Consider the following 16,628-nt stretch of genomic DNA (forward strand, 5'->3'; position numbering starts at 1 on the left):
AAAAGGGAAAAGGAAAGAGTAACGCCTGAACTTGGGTAAGAGAAAAGAAGAAAAAAATCTACCCCCAAATTCAGGGCGTTACAATCTCAAGGCTCGGCGAAAGGGGATACCATTCTATAAACTGCTCAAAAAAGTGGACAGGTTCTAGTGGACTCTAGAGGCTCAAGAAGCACTAGAGACACTCAAAAAGTTCTTGACCACCCCTAAGGTCCTCAAGCCACCACACTGAGCTATGGCTAGCCGGACAGCTAAAGACCTCATATTGTACATCTCCTGCACGACTCACACGTCGTAAGCACTGTGTTGGTAGTCGAGCGGGTGAAAGAAGGGCATGCATACCTAGTGCAACATCCTGTCTATTTCATCAGCGTAGTCCTCGGGCCTTCCAAGATAAGATATCCTCAAGTCCAGAAACTACTATATGTGGTACTGCGCGAAAGCTACGTCACTACTTCGACGATCACAAAGTCACAGTAGTTACAGATTTCCCAATAGGAGACATACTCTGCAACAAAGAAGCAGTGGGAAGAACAACCAAGTGGGTATGCGAACTCGGAGCTCACGACATAGAGTTTCGACCTCGCAATGCAATCAAGACCTAGGCCTTAGTGGACTTCGTATCAGAATGGACCGAGCACCAGGTTCCCGAGACCCTGAGTTAGCCGAGGTCTAGAGAATGTACTTCGACGAATCCCTGAAATTGCAAGGATCATGGGCCAGTATCCTTTTAATTGCCCCTAGTAAGGACCAACTCAAGTACGCACTTCAACTCTTGTTCCTAGCCTCCAACAACGCAGCAGAGTATGAGGCCTTGATACATGGACTCAACATTGTTGTATCGCTCGGCATCAAGAGACTGATGTGAAAGGATCACGATGCCCAAGAGGGGGGTGAATTGGGCTTTTCTAAAATTCAACAATAATTAAACCCTAAGCAAGAGCCCAACTTCTCCCCCAACAACTAGCAATAAGAGAATACTACTAGAAATACAACAATGCTAAGACAATACTTCAACTACTTGCTAAACAAATGCACAAGGTAAAATACTTGAATTAAGTGCGTAATGTAAAGCAAGGTTTAGAATACTCCAATTTTTCCCAAGGCATCGAAGAGTCGACACTCTCCCCTAGTCCTCGTTGGAGCACCCGCGCAAGGGTATCGCTCCCCCTTGGTCCTCGCAAGAACCAAGTGCTCACTATGAGATGATTCTTTGCCACTCCGATGCGGTGGATCCCTCATGATCGCTTACAAACTTGAGCCGGGTCACCAATAAGTTCTCCAAGGTGATCACCGAGCTCCCAACGCCACCAAGCCGTCTAGGTGATGTCAATCACCAATAGTAACAAGTCGTAGACTTTCACTTGACCAAGAGAAGCCTAATGCATGCGGTGTGTGCTCTAGGTGACTCTCGCTGACACTAATGAAGTCCAAATGCGAGATTAAGATTTTCTAATCACTTCACTAAGCTTTGTGGTGCTTGCAATGCTTTACCAATGTGTAGGAGTAAATGTGGGCAGCAAGACAATCAATATGGTGGGTGGAGGGGGTATAAATATCCCTCACCCACCAACTAGCCGTTACCAGAACCTGGCTGCGCATGGGCGCACCGGACAGTCCAGTGCGCCACCGGTGCGCCAACGGTCATCTCCAAAGGCTAATTCTGAGAGCTAGCCGTTGGGCAGATGGCACACCGGACAGTGAACAGTCATTGTCCGGTGCACCCCGGATAGTTCGGTGTGCTGGCTAAAATTCAATTTTCCAACTCTGCGCTCTCGGTTTTCTGGAGGGGGAAGGGTCTTCCCCGGGCCAACCTAGCCCCACTGTCAGAGGCCGCACCGGACAGTCCGGTGCCCCTAGGCCAGAAACCCTAAGTTATATTTTCTTCTGTTTTTCAAATCGGTTTTCGTTCTAACTCGTGAGTATGTTCTAGAGTGACACCTTGCACTATATGTGAGTGTGAATATGCACCAACACTACACTAGAACTCCCTTGGTCAAACTACTCATCGACAACCCCTCTTTATAGTACGGCTAAAACAAAATAAAAGACCTAACTCTATACCGAGTGTCCGAAACTCCTTGACACTCGGAATACGAAGACCTCCATCTTTTGTTTCATCGTTTTAGCTGTCGCTTCAAGTTCTTATCTCAGGGATTGTTTTCACCGTTGCAGTACATCTTCCTGTAATGCGACCTAACTTACCATTTGTCTCCGCAAAACACATGTTAGTCACATATAACATTACGTTGTCATTAATCACTAAAACCAACCAGGGGCCTAGATGCTTTCAATCTCCCCCTTTTTGGTGATTGATGACAACCCTACAAGAGTGTGAGAGTAGTTTGTTTGAAATTTCTGTCAATAGAGAAGATGATTGGTTATACTCAATAATCTTTGACAGAAAGAGCGTGTAACATAATAATAAGAATGAGCGCATACACAACGTAAGTTTATTGTTCATATAAGAATGAGATGAAATTGATGAACAAGAACTAGAAGACTGGTGATACCATATTAGGTGAAAACACAATACACACACAGTCAACATAAGCATCGAGAGCATATAATAAAGTTTGTGAGTAAAATCGTCATACAAAAGTGGAGCTAGTACAGAGAGTATCAAGCCCATATATTACATCAAAATACACAATACACTCTCAACTAACTCCCTAACTCCCCCTAGCTCTCACATCTCTCATATCTCTCCCCTTTGACATCAAACACCAAAAGGGTAACCCGAACCTACAGCCCAGAAGAGGAAGGAGGAGGCGAGGGTGCATCCGTGTAGCATCCCAAAAATTCAAATCCTGAAATTTTCTCAAACTCGCTCTAAATTCAAAATGAATTTCAAATTTCATTTCAAAATGTTTGTTTGCGAGTTGATATCAACAAATAAAGTATAGTGGTCTATATTCTCTCTAAAATCCTCCTCAAAATATCCTACAAATATTTCCCCAGTGATCCTCCTCAAATTGTTTCCAGAAATATTGCCCAGATATTTCCCTAGTGATCCCCTTCGAGTTATTTCCAGAAATACTGCCCAAATATTCCACCGATATATCTCCAGATATTTTCCTCTTGAGAAATACCTTCAGAATCATTTTTTCAAGTCCCTACAAATATTTTCTTCATAACTTTTCTCATGCTCATACGTATATGTATGCCTCCAGTGTCATACGGTGAGCTCTACAAGCAAATCTCACTTATACAAGGCAAATACATGCTAACCTCCCACTAATCATCTCATCCTCCCACTAATCCTCTCATCCCTCCCCCTAATCCACCCACCATGGCGATAAATAGAGGGGCAAGGGCCTCCTCTCATCCCACCCCAAGCCATTTCATGGCAACTCTCTCCCCCCCACACCCACCCACTCCATGTTCCACACAAGCACACACTAGCACAAGGATCGTCCGATCGTTCTTCGATCGTTCGTCCCCTGTTCTTAGGTTGTTCGTTCGTTCGTCCGATCGTTCGATCGTTCGTCCGATCGTTCATGGTTCGTTCGTCCGTTCGTCCGATCGTTCGATCGTTCGTTCGTTCGTTCGTCCAAATAATTTTTTTCCTACCGTTATGCTGCCGAAATTCCGATCATTCGTTCGTTCAATCATTCGGTCGTTCATCGTTCGTTCATAGTTCCTATTCATCGTTCTTCCAGATAATCTTTGTCCTGCCGTTATGCTGCCGAAATTCCGATCGTTCGTTCGTCCGATCATTCGATCGTTCGTCCGTTCGTTCATAGTTCCTATTCATCGTTCATCGTTCGTTCATAGTTCCTATTCATCGTTCATCGTTCATTCATACGACTATTCACCATCACTATTCACCGTTACTATTCATCATTACTATTAACTGACACTATTCACCATCGTTACTATTCAGTGTTACTATTCATCATCGTTACTATTCATCATCGTTACTACTCATCGATGATATCTAGTAACTTTTTCGTCGTCACTATTCATCGTTACTATTCACCGATTAGCCGATCACCCCAAATTTCAACTACTCATACATCATGTTGTCCAGTCCACCTAAGACCAGCCAGACCCATATTCCAGTCATACGAACTCCGGTGACTGTGATTTTCTTTCCAGTGGAAACTTCCCATCTGGTCACCCATCCCAGGTTTCTCCAAGTTGAGCACGCTTAACTTGAGATTCCTTCGAACCAGGCTCCCAAACTCAGATTCCAATAATTCTCGTTTCTAAACTCTTATCAAACTATTCCCTATCCAACCATGTAATCCCTTAAGCATGGTCCATATTCCAGAAAACTCCCAAAATACTCTTGTCCCATATTCTGCCTATAACTCTCCTGTTCATACTAAGTCAGACGATTCATTCGTCACTATTCTCACCAACAGTGAACTTCACTGTGCTACACCACATACACCCAGCTATAAATACACCCAGCTACCCTCTCCCCCTCCACACACACTCAACACCCTCAGCCAAGGCAAACACCCCACCCACTCAGTTACTCTGCTCTGCCGGCTACACGCATAGTGTCGCTTCGCCTCCAGTCCACCCTCCTGGTAAGCACCTCCGCTCCACCACCAGTAATATCACAACACCACATGACACATATTCTACTCAAGACTCTACCCATCCATATATCGCTTTTCTGACCACTATACTAAATATTTGTTGGTATACTTGCTGGTTTGTATGTTTGCTTGTTCATGTTGCATAGTTATCGGAGCGTTCGTGCCATCTCGTGGAGGCCAGATCTGCAAGTCTACGCTAGGCGGTGGAGCCAGAAGCCAGTTCCGCGAGCTCTCCTTCCCCCTTCGCCGAATAAGCACGACAAGCTCACTGGATCCCTTTGATGCATAAATTACCTATGTTTTTCAACCACAACCCTCAGCCTGTTATTTTATGCATGATATGATTTTGAGATAAGCTATTATGGCCACCCAAGCCGCTTGCCGCAATCAATCCTTAATATATTTGTTACAAATGATTTGAGAAAGGGTGTGAGTTTTCAAAAGAAAATGCTTTTCAAAATGTGTATGATGAAGGGTTTTCACCCTTATCACCATGTGAGTGGGATAATCAGGGACTCCCTGGTTTAGGGGAGGGCCTAAGGTGATGGCTCAGCTGGTTTAGGCGTGAGCAGAAGGATTGTCCCCTCGTATAAGGACCGGTTTGTCATCTTTCACTACCTGTACTCATGATAAGTACAACCACTCGAGACTGTGTGGGCAGTCACTCAATCTGAACTCGTACGGTCCAACCCCAGGGTTATGAAGGCTGGGGAGCACCGGGAGGATAAGGAGGGGGAAAGTTTTGTCCGGTTTGGACATGGTGGTGGCCTGACTCCTTCCGGATAACCATTAAGGTTAGGACGTGCGGGGAAAGAAAGAGATTCGGATTCAGATCTCATTGATCATGAGATCGCAGAGCCGGACTAGTGGGTAAAGTGTACACCTCTGCGCAGAGTTTAAACCTATTCGAATAGTCTGTGTCCACAGGAATGGACGAGTCTGGTATGGTATGGCAATTAATGTTTTGTTTTTTTAAAAAAAGATGCTTTTGAAAAGTGGTTTTTAAAAAGGTTCGGCGGTTGAGCCGTGAGCTATGGTGGACGGGAAGTCCAATAGCTGTTTTTGAAAAGGAAAACCAGTGGGAAACTGCTGAGATACCTGGATGGTTTAGTCCAAGGGATTTTGTTATAATACTGAAAAACTTCCTGCTCCTTTTGGAGAGGATGCACTTTGCAAAAATACAAAATGTTTTTCAAAACAACTCTGCATAAAATATTGCTGTTTCTGCAAAATATCCTAAGCTCCACATATTCCATGCATTATATCTGATTTCCCCATTCCGCAGGTGAAGGTGGGCTGCTGAGTACGTTTGTACTCACCCTTGCTTATTTGTTGTTTTTCAGAAAAAGGAGATCGGGTAAGAGTTACGACTGTTCCCAACCTTGCCTGTGGCTGTTGGACCGCTGATTTGCTTCACTGCGTATATCGGGCTGCTTCAGCCCCACTCTGATGATATGTCCCGAGTTGTGGACCAACTCTTAAAGTTGTTCGCCACCTTTATAGGTTGGTCTCGTTTAAGCAGATCTGGAATCATCTGATGTATAAATGTGTTTACTAGCCTCCTGGGACTAGTAATTGTATCACATTTGAGTCCCAGAGGATCGGGACGCTTCAGGTGGTATCAGAACTGTTAGGTTGGCCGCAGGACGTAACCCTTAGCCTGATCAAAAGTTTTTGAGTCAAAACTATTTTCTTAAAAAAAATTCTTGCTCTCATCCCTTCATTTCAAAAATGTTTCCCCTTTCCTTCTCTTAGAAGTCAGATGGAGGTTCAGTGCCAAACCAGCTTCTGCCAGAATGAAGATGGTTTCCCCAAGTTGTTGAGAGCATGCACAGTTCGCCTCGGAATCAGGAGCCAGCCAGAGTATGATGGTCATGAATTCGTCGAGCATGGCACAGAGAAGTGTGTCGTGACTGTATACATTGGGTCCAGTCCACACCATGTGGAATGGAGTGTCACTGCTGCTGGGCACAGATTCAAAGACACCTGCCAAGTCGTCGCTCGCAAGGCATTGAGGGCCCTGTGTCAGATCTATGAAGAAGAAGTGGCCGACACCCCGCTCAGATTCTTTCCGCCCTTTCAGAGAGACCGTCCCGCTTGGATGGCCAGGATGCGTGCATTGGAAGGGCAGCAGCTGCTTGAGGACGACCCCACAGTCGTGTACCTCACTGCATACCTGCTCACCCTTGATACACAGTATGATTTCTTGGCTCGGTACCACCGTCAGATGATTGCCCGAGCAGAAGATGCAGAGAAGCGCAACCGTCAGCTGCATGTGGATCTCACCACAGCTCAAGCCCGTGCAACTGCCTTGGAGAGTCGTGAAGTCATTGCTGTTGAAGCCCTGAAGCAAGCCAAGGATGAGCACATCCAAAAGTTGATGGAGGCCTACTTGGTAACCCATAACCAACGTAGAGCCCTGCGGATCGAAGAGCCCGCTTCATCCAACCCAGTTCAACCCAGGAGAGTAGAAGACCCTCAGATTCTTGAAGGTCACCCGGTCTCTACCAGAGGAGAAAAGAAGGCTTGGGAACTCCCGGAAGGAGCCATAGTCTTGGAAGGAATTCCAGTCTCCCCTCAGGCTATGAATAAGCAAGAGCACCCCGAGTCCTCTCAAGATCCCCCGCTAGAGTTGTTTGAGCCCTTCTCCGTGAAGAAGATTCCAGCACCGCCCCGTGAAATCAAGGAAGAAGCTGCAAGCACCCCGCCAGCACCGCCGCCCTCTGAGGAGCTACAAGAGCCAGTCCCGCTTGAAGAAGAGTTCGACCCCGTGTTGCCATCTCAGTCGCTGCCAAAAGAAGTCATCAACATCAGCTCCCTCTTGACCCATCCAGGAGATGTCTCAGATTGAAGTTGTGTGCAAGCCTTGCCAGAAGAGAAGTTGCCAGATCTGAAGTTAGTTATGCCCAGTCCTTTGCATGCATTGGGTAGTGAAGTTTTCCTTCACTTTGGCTAGAGCCTTGCATGTATGAGAGGTAATCGCGTAGACTCGTGTTTTGCAAAACTCTAATTGTGTGGCCCCCTAGGGCATTTCATAATGAATTTCGCTTGATGTTTTCTCCCCTTTTGAGTGCATATGTGATGCTTTAACGTTAGTGCTCATAAGTCGCATTTAGCATAGTTCTCAATTCAGGAGCCAAGCAATAGTAGTTATGCTTAGCCCTCGAATCTGAGTAGTCCGTGCTTTGGAAAAACTCTATCCTTCCCTTATTCAAAACATTCGATTTGTTTGTGCTTATCATTGCTGATCTTGCGTGTTTCCTTTCTTTTTTTAAGAAAGGTTTTCTCTAAAAACATAGATCACAAATTAGAGCTAATCCTCACCTTATGCTTCCATTCTCATCTTAACCCATCTCAAGAGAAAAGTGCCTTATCGAAGAAGATATCGGGAAGCTTACCCTTGAAGCATGGAAGAAGCTACAGAGGAACCTATTCAGTCGCCCAGTCAAAAGGATTGACCGTGAGAATCAAAGCACCGCCCCTGAGTCAAAGTAAACAGGAAAAGAGGACAGAAGGAGTTATTACCATACAGAGAGGCAAAGATTCTTGGAACCAGAGACCACAAACATCAGGGTCATCGACCCCACCACTCACCCGTGCCCCCGCACGCGTGCCCGCCTCCATGCGCACTAGCACCGCCGCATACGCCCCCTTTGCAGCGCACTACCGCCGCCCACCCCCCTTTGCAGCGCACCCACTACCGCCATCGTCGCCGGCAACAGCCCCCCTTCCCCTTGTCGCATCTGCTGTCTTGTGTCACCTGCTCCATCACTACCACTCCACACCCTCCCGAGCACCCCCGCTCGCCTATAAACCCCCCCACCAACTCCCTCAACTCCCAACTCGCTCAAAGCACACTCCAGATAAATCCCCTCTGCTAAATCGCAAGCAACTCCATTTTCCACTCCCTCACCCCTAAGATCAGAATGCTTGGTGATTCTTGGGTTGAAGACTGTTGTACATGGTTCATAGTCTTCGGTTTCCTCCTCTGTATGATGGTAATACTCATCGATAGAATCCTCCAGTGGGAAGAGCAAAGAGAAAGAAAGAGGCAGTAAGAAGAGAAAAGAAAAAGCGAAGAGAAGATGTGAAGAAGGTTCTCCCAGAATCAACCCTGTGCCATTCTTCCCTCCGCAGCCTGCTCAAGCAGCAACAACAGAAGAAGGCCCCGTAACACCTTTGTTATGAGGTATTTCAAGGACTTCAAATCCCCAAGATTCAAGAGTTCTACCCTCATTCTTTTTAAGTGGGGTAGTGTTCCAGCAAGGTTCCTGCTGTGGAGAAAAAGGAGAAGACTTGTAGCAAGCTTGTGGAGGACCAGATCATCAAAGCATATAAGTTTCTGGATGAGAAGTGGTCACCCAAGTTTTGTTGATGAAGCACCAGAAGACCAATCAAGGAAGGAATCCATGTGGGAGTTCGCAAGAGAAAGGTTTGCATGTTGGCATCAATGCTTCTTCAATAAGCTAGCTGCCAAGTGAAAGCCAGAAGCCTGAAGATGATCTTTGAGTAGCCAAAATCAGCGTTTGCAATCAGCAACCAGATGCTCCGCTAGGCCAGATCTTGTTGAAGTTCCATCTCCTTGAAGAGTTGCAAAGTGAAGATATGTAGCTGAAGTAAAGCTATACCCATAACCCTTCTAAGCCGAATCTCGAGGACGAGATTCATTTTAAGTGGGGTAGATTTGTAGCATCCCAAAAATTCAAATCCTGAAATGTTCTCAAACTCGCTCTAAAATCAAAATGAATTTCAAATTTCATTTCAAAATGTTTGTTTGCGAGTTAATATCAACAAATAAAGTATAGTGGTCTATATTCTCTCTAAAATCCTCCTCAAAATATCCTACAAATATTTCCCCAGTGATCCTCCTCAAATTGTTTCCAGAAATACTGCCCAGATATTTCCCTAGTGATCCCCTTCGAGTTATTTCCAGAAATAATGCCCAAATATTCCACCGATATATCTCCAGATATTTTCCTCTTGAGAAATACCTTCAGAATCATTTTTTCAAGTCCCTACAAATATTTTCTTCATAACTTTTCTCATGCTCATACGTATATGTATGCCTCCAGTGTCATACGGTGAGCTCTACAAGCAAATCTCACTTATACAAGGCAAATACATGCTAACCTCCCACTAATCATCTCATCCTCCCACTAATCCTCTCATCCCTCCCCCTAATCCCCCCACCATGGCTATAAATAGAGGGGCAAGGGCCTCCTCTCATCCCACCCCAAGTCATTTCATGGCAACTCTCTCCCCCCCCACACACACCCACTCCATGTTCCACACAAGCACACACTAGCACAAGGATCGTTCGATCGTTCTTCGATCGTTCGTCCCCTGTTCTTAGGTTGTTCGTTCGTTCGTCCGATCGTTCGATCGTTCGTCCGATCGTTCATGGTTCGTTCGTCCGTTCGTCCGATCGTTCGATCGTTCGTCCGTTCGTTCGTCCAAATAATCTTTTTCCTACCGTTATGCTGCCGAAATTCTGATCATTCGTTCGTTCGATCATTCGATCGTTCATCGTTCGTTCATAGTTCCTATTCATCGTTCTTCCAGATAATCTTTGTCCTGTCGTTATGCTGCCGAAATTCCGATCGTTCGTTCGTCCGATCATTCGATCGTTCGTCCGTTCGTTCATAGTTCCTATTCATCGTTCATCGTTCCTATTCATCGTTCATCGTTCGTTCATACGACTATTCACCATCACTATTCACCGTTACTATTAACTGACACTATTCACCATCGTTACTATTCAGTGTTACTATTCATCATCGTTACTATTCATCATCGTTACTACTCATCGATGATATCTAGTAACTTTTTCGTCGTCACTATTCATCGTTACTATTCACCGATTAGCCGATCACCCCAAATTTCAACTACTCATACATCATGTTGTCCAGTCCACCTAAGACCAGCCAGACCCATATTCCAGTCATACGAACTCCGGTGACTGTGATTTTCTTTCCAGTGGAAACTTCCCATCTGGTCACCCATCCCAGGTTTCTCCAAGTTGAGCACGCTTAACTTGAGATTCCTTCGAACCAGGCTCCCAAACTCAGATTCCAATAATTCTCGTTTCTAAACTCTTATCAAACTATTCCCTATCCAACCATGTAATCCCTTAAGCATGGTCCATATTCCAGAAAACTCCCAAAATACTCTTGTCCCATATTCTGCCTATAACTCTCCTGTTCATACTAAGTCAGACGATTCATTCGTCACTATTCTCACCAACAGTGAACTTCACTGTGCTACACCACATACACCCAGCTATAAATACACCCAGCTACCCTCTCCCCCTCCACACACACTCAACACCCTCAGCCAAGGCAAACACCCCACCCACTCAGTTACTCTGCTCTGCCGGCTACACGCATAGTGTCGCTTCGCCTCCAGTCCACCCTCCTGGTAAACACCTCCGCTCCACCACCAGTAATATCACAACACCACATGACACAGATTCTACTCAAGACTCTACCCATCCATATATCGCTTTTCTGACCACTATACTAAATATTTGTTGGTATACTTGCTGGTTTGTATGTTTGCTTGTTCATGTTGCATAGTTATCGGAGCATTCGTGCCATCTCGTGGAGCCCAGATCTGCAAGTCTACGCCAGGCGGTGGAGCCAGAAGCCAGTTCCGCGAGCTCTCCTTCCCCCTTCGCGGAATAAGCACGACAAGCTCACTGGATCTCTTTGATGCATAAATTACCTATGTTTTTCAACCACAACCCTCAGCCTGTTATTTTATGCATGATATGATTTTGAGATATGCTATTATGGCCACCCAAGCCGCTTGCCGCAATCAATCCTTAATATATTTGTTACAAATGATTTGAGAAAGGGTGTGAGTGTTGGGGACTTGTTCTTAAATGCTAAGAATTAAGAACAAGGCAACACAAAAAGTGTTAAGTGTTAAAGTCCTTCGTCCTTCGAAGCATTATGTCCCTTCGGGAAATAATGAGTTTCGGACGAAGGTCATAAGAGACATACCTTCGTAAACATAACAAGTAATGACGAAGGATTCATATAAAGCATGAAATTTAATATAAGCATCATCATAAAATCATTTCTATTTTATTAACATGGAAAAATAGAAATGATTTCAAATTACAAATGTACCTTCGGTCCTGAGAGAAGGTAGAAAGTACAAGCGTGACGCAAAAGCAAATGCCAAGTCAGCGTGAACAGTACGGGAGTACTGTTCATCTATTTATAGACGCGGGACGCAGCCCACGTAAAATTACATTTATGTCTATTACATTTGTCAATGACTTATGGAAATCTGACAAGGTCCACGTAGTCTTTTCATCTTTAAGTCGGTTCCCCTCTCTGCTATCGCGACGAAGCTTCCCTGCACACAGCTTCGGCTGTGCACCATCCTTCGTGGAGCTTGGTAATTAGCCCGTCCTTCGTCTGGTTCAGGCTTCGTCCTGACCGCACTTCATGTTCGTAATTCTGAGTCCGAAGATACCTGTTCACATAATCCACTTGGAAAACATTGTCAAATCATGTTTTTGAGGACCTTCGGAGGACGAAGACCCCCAACAGTAGCCCCTCGCAATATTAATTTGTTTGAAATAATAAATTCAGATTGCGATATGAACGAAGGCTTCATGCCGAAGGTCCGAAAAAACACCTTCCCTTTGCTAGAATAGCAACACTCAATGACAAGTGGGGTCTTTCAACTTTCAACGCATCAAGCGTATAAATACGGCCATACCGCAAACTTATTTTGCACGCTTTCTGGCCAACCACTCTTGCTCATTCATTTTTTAGCTCTTGTGCACTGTGATCTGCTAAGCTTTTAGCTTTGAAGCTTCGGCTTTGAAAACAGTTTTTTAGTGTTTCCGAAGATGTCTGAAGCTGCTAAGAAGGCTGCTGCTGAAATGAAGCTGAGTCTTGATGAAGAGAAGAACTTAGGGTTTCTTATAGCAATGTCGAAGACCAACACAGAAAAGATCACCAGGGAAATTCTGGAAGGGCTGTCTGAAGATACTGGTGACAGTGAAAGTTACGATGTGGACAGCGGTGGCGAAGACTCCGAAGATCGCCCCTGGCGACCAAGCCATTCAGTTTATGGTAAATCAACTATCAAAGAGAATCATCTTGTTAATATGAGAGGAAGGTATTTCCGGGATCTGTCCATTGTGAGGGCGGACGAAGGGGAAAAGACTTGTCCACACCCTGAAGAAAATGAAGTTGTGGTGTACCGAAGCTTTTTGAAAGCCGGATTGCGATTCCCCTTGAGCAGCTTCGTCGTGGAGGTGTTGAAAACCTTCGAAGTCTATCTTCATCAACTTACTCCAGAGGCTATTATAAGGCTAAATATCTTCGTGTGGGCCACGAGAAGCCAAGGTCTGAAGCCTGACGCAAGAAGCTTCTGTAATGTTCATGAATTATTATATGAAACAAAACCTTGGGGCAAAGAACAGTACCATAACAACTTTGGCTGCTACAGCTTCGTCTCTCGGTCCGGGGCAAGCTGTCCCGTACCAACCTTTCGGAAGAGATGGCCCGGGGATTGGATGACAGAATGGTTTTATGTGAAGAATGACTTATCAGCACGAGAAGACATCAAAGGTATAATTATGCGTCCTATTTGGCAAAGCTTCGGCCTTCGGAGGCCGAAGGTTGAAATGAACGAAGCCGCCGAAGAGTGCCAAAGAGCCTTCGGCGTTGTCTGCTCTTTTATAGGAACAAGGGACTTAGTACAAGAGCATATTGCCTTCAGGGTGTGGCCGCTTGCGGAGAAATGGGAAATGCCACAAGAAACCATTAAAGAGGCCGACGAAGGAGAACTTGTCAGGTTTAAGTACACTTTTAAATTTGGAGATAAATTTATTGAGCCAGATGATGAGTGGTTGAAAAGCATTGACAATTTAAGTGATGAGCTGCTTGGGACCTACTCGAAGGCCGAAGATAATGCAATGTCAGCAGCCTTCGGAGGCCGAAAAAAGAAAAGACTGAATCGGGTATTTGATGCCATCGGGTTTGTCTACCCTGACTATTGCTACCCCATTCGAAGGCAGAAGAGAAAAAATACAACCTCTACGAAAGAAGAAACTGCAGCTGCTCCTAGCGAGCCAGAACCAAAAAGGAAGAAGATAAAGGCTCTTACGCATCGGCCACGTTATATTGAACCAGCTTCGGTGCCTGAGTTTACCGGAGAGACTTCTTCGGCCACCGAAGCTGAAAAACCAGCCGAGTCGACCTTGCTGCCAGAAGTCGCAGAAACAGCCGAAGTATCAACGAAGACAAAATTGGAGCAATCAAAAATTTTGTTACCGGAAACGAAAGAGAAGGCCGAAGCGCCATTCACAGAAAAAATGGAAGAGGTAAAGGAAGCAACCGAGGACTCCAAAACATCAGAAGTTTTGAGTCCTGTGGCAAACATTGAAACAGTAAGAAATCAAAAAGTGCCAGCGGTGACTCCGAAAAGAAGGAGAATGGCTAATGTGCTGGATGTGCTGGAAACGATCAAATCTTCAAGCACCCCTCCGAAGAAGGCTGCCGTCACTCCTGAAACAACAGTCGAAGCTTCGGGTTCTAAAGCTCCAGAGCAAGATACTGAAGCCGAAGCTGGGCCCTCAGAGCCCTCAAAGGCAAAAACCTTGGAAAATGAGGCAGAAAAAATAACAAAGCCAACTTTTGCTGAAGGAACTGATGTTGTTACCCCCGAAGCATCCAAAATTCGTGATTATATTTTTCGTCATGCTTCGGGGAAAAAATTAACAGAAAAAGAAGAACAAGAGGCCCAACACTATGCCCAAAAGTTGAAATATCCAAAGGGGGCGTTGATATTTAATGGCAGTGGAGAAGAAGATTTCTTGTATTGCCTCCCCGACAGCAAGGAAATTTCTGTCTGTCGGGAGATGAGCAGAAGCTTCGGATTTCCAACTTTAGAAGACGGACTTTCGGTGCTGTCAAAGAACGATCTGGCTGACAGCCTAGCTTACAACAGTTTAAAGGTGCGACAAATGGAATTCTTATATTTTTGTTGAATTCAAAATTTTTCATTTGTTTAAAACTATTAACACAGACATATTCCTGTCTGCAGGGCCTGATACTCAGCAATGCCCTCAGAGCACAGAAAGATGCTGAGGACGAAGGATGTACTATAGCCCTGAGCAACCTTCGTTCCGAAGTAATTGAACTGAGGAACGAAGGTCTCGAAAAAGACAAAATATTGCATTCCTTAATAAATAAAATAAAAGAAGACGAAGCTATTTTCAAAGGTCAGGCCGAAGCTCAGAAGTGTGAAATTGAAAACCTTCGTAAACAATTAGCCAGAGCTAAAGAGGAATGCATACTCGAAGAAACAAGGCGAGAACTCAGCGACCAATGGGCAAATCATTTAGAAGAAACTGTTAAAGAGCTTCGGTCAGCCAAGAAGAAATGCTTCGACAAATCTATAGAGTGTGTCAAGAAAATAAAAACTAGCTTCGCCAGCGTTGGTGCATTTTCGCAGGAAGAAAACTTTATAAGAGGTAACCCCGAAGGTCCGCTGGAATGGATCAATCATGAGGCGGAGGCCTTCGAGGAAATCCTAAGTAGCCGCGGTGACATCTGCGCTTTTTCTGGTGCCAGAGGGATTGCCACTATTTTGGAGGGGAAAGGATGTGAACATGTAAAGATTTTATCGCAGTCCGAAGCCACCTTGTCCACTGAAGATTTAAAAGATCCTTCAGCCGAAGCTAGCGTGGTTGGGGGAAAATTTTTCACCGACATCTGGAACAACGGTGGTAGAGAAATGGCCCAAGAAATCATTCAGAAAAGCGAAAAAGGGATTCACGAGGCTAGAAAAGTAGCCGAGGCTGCTGAGAAAAACGCAGAGCCCGAAGGGCAAATAGGTACTAGCGAATAGTTTTCATTGCATTATAACTTTTAATTTTATAGTTCGTTCGCGATCTGTAATAATGATGTAATAGTATCCCGTCCTCACTCAGATCCTACTAAAGCATCTTCGGGCCCTCAGCCTAAAGATGACGACGAAATTAAAAAGATGGCCGAAGCTATCATGGATCAGGTTGTCGATCGACTGCTGAACGAAGCTGCAGAGATAGTACTTAGGGAAGACTAAGTGCTATTGCAAAAAACATTTGATATATGATTTGTGTAATATTCTGTAATCCTGTATGTAATATACCTGTTTTATGATTTAATTCTTTACGATGCATGAAACTTTAAACACGTACCATTTTTGAGTCTTCGACGAAAAAACACCTTCCCTTCTTTTCATGCTTCGTGAAGAAGAATTTATCATTTATCACGACAATATCCATAGTGTTCTGATAAGAAATATCCAAGCTTCGTAAAAATAATCTCCGAAGCTATACCTCGAAAATTAATATTGTTTCTCCCTGTAACTTGGCATGATTTGCCCTTTTTCAAAGCATTTTCCGAAGATCGATAACATGCCCCCTTCTTGTGCCACATGCAGCATGATGTATGATGATTATGCTATGCAAAATGATGTGATGATGTTATGTTATGCAGAATGATATTTTGTGCCGAAGATACGCACATTCCTGCAATGGGGCACAATCTTTTGTATCAATACTGACTTTTTCATTATAAGTCTCCCTTAGGAGCTTCTTCGCCTTTTACTTCAGCGGAATCAGCGTTTATTTTTCGCTGTAAGTTCTGCATCCCCTTAGGAACGTCTTTGGAACTTCTTCGCCTTTTACTTAGGCGGTATAAGCTCTGCATTCCCTTAGGAACGTCTTTGGAGCTTCTTCGCCTTTTTACTTAGGCGGTATCAGCGTTGACTTTTCGCTGTATGCTCTGCATTCCTTTTGGAACGACTTTGGAGCAGAAAACTTACACTGCGCTCCCTTTGGAACGACTTTTTGTGACTTCGTCAGACTTACTCTGCGTTCCTTAGAACGACTTTTTGTTGCTTCGAAGGATTTTCGATAGTCCGAAGGTCCTTTTTATTATCATAAACCTGTGAAGAAAACATATTTTTCTTGTAGGAATCAACGAAACTAATTACATGAAATCTAAACAATGTCCTTTATTACAAAAAATAAAACTGAATGAAAAAGATTGCTATTAAGGTAGG

This window comes from Zea mays, chromosome 1 (assembly GCF_902167145.1).
Source record: "Zea mays cultivar B73 chromosome 1, Zm-B73-REFERENCE-NAM-5.0, whole genome shotgun sequence".
Taxonomy (NCBI): domain Eukaryota; kingdom Viridiplantae; phylum Streptophyta; class Magnoliopsida; order Poales; family Poaceae; genus Zea; species Zea mays.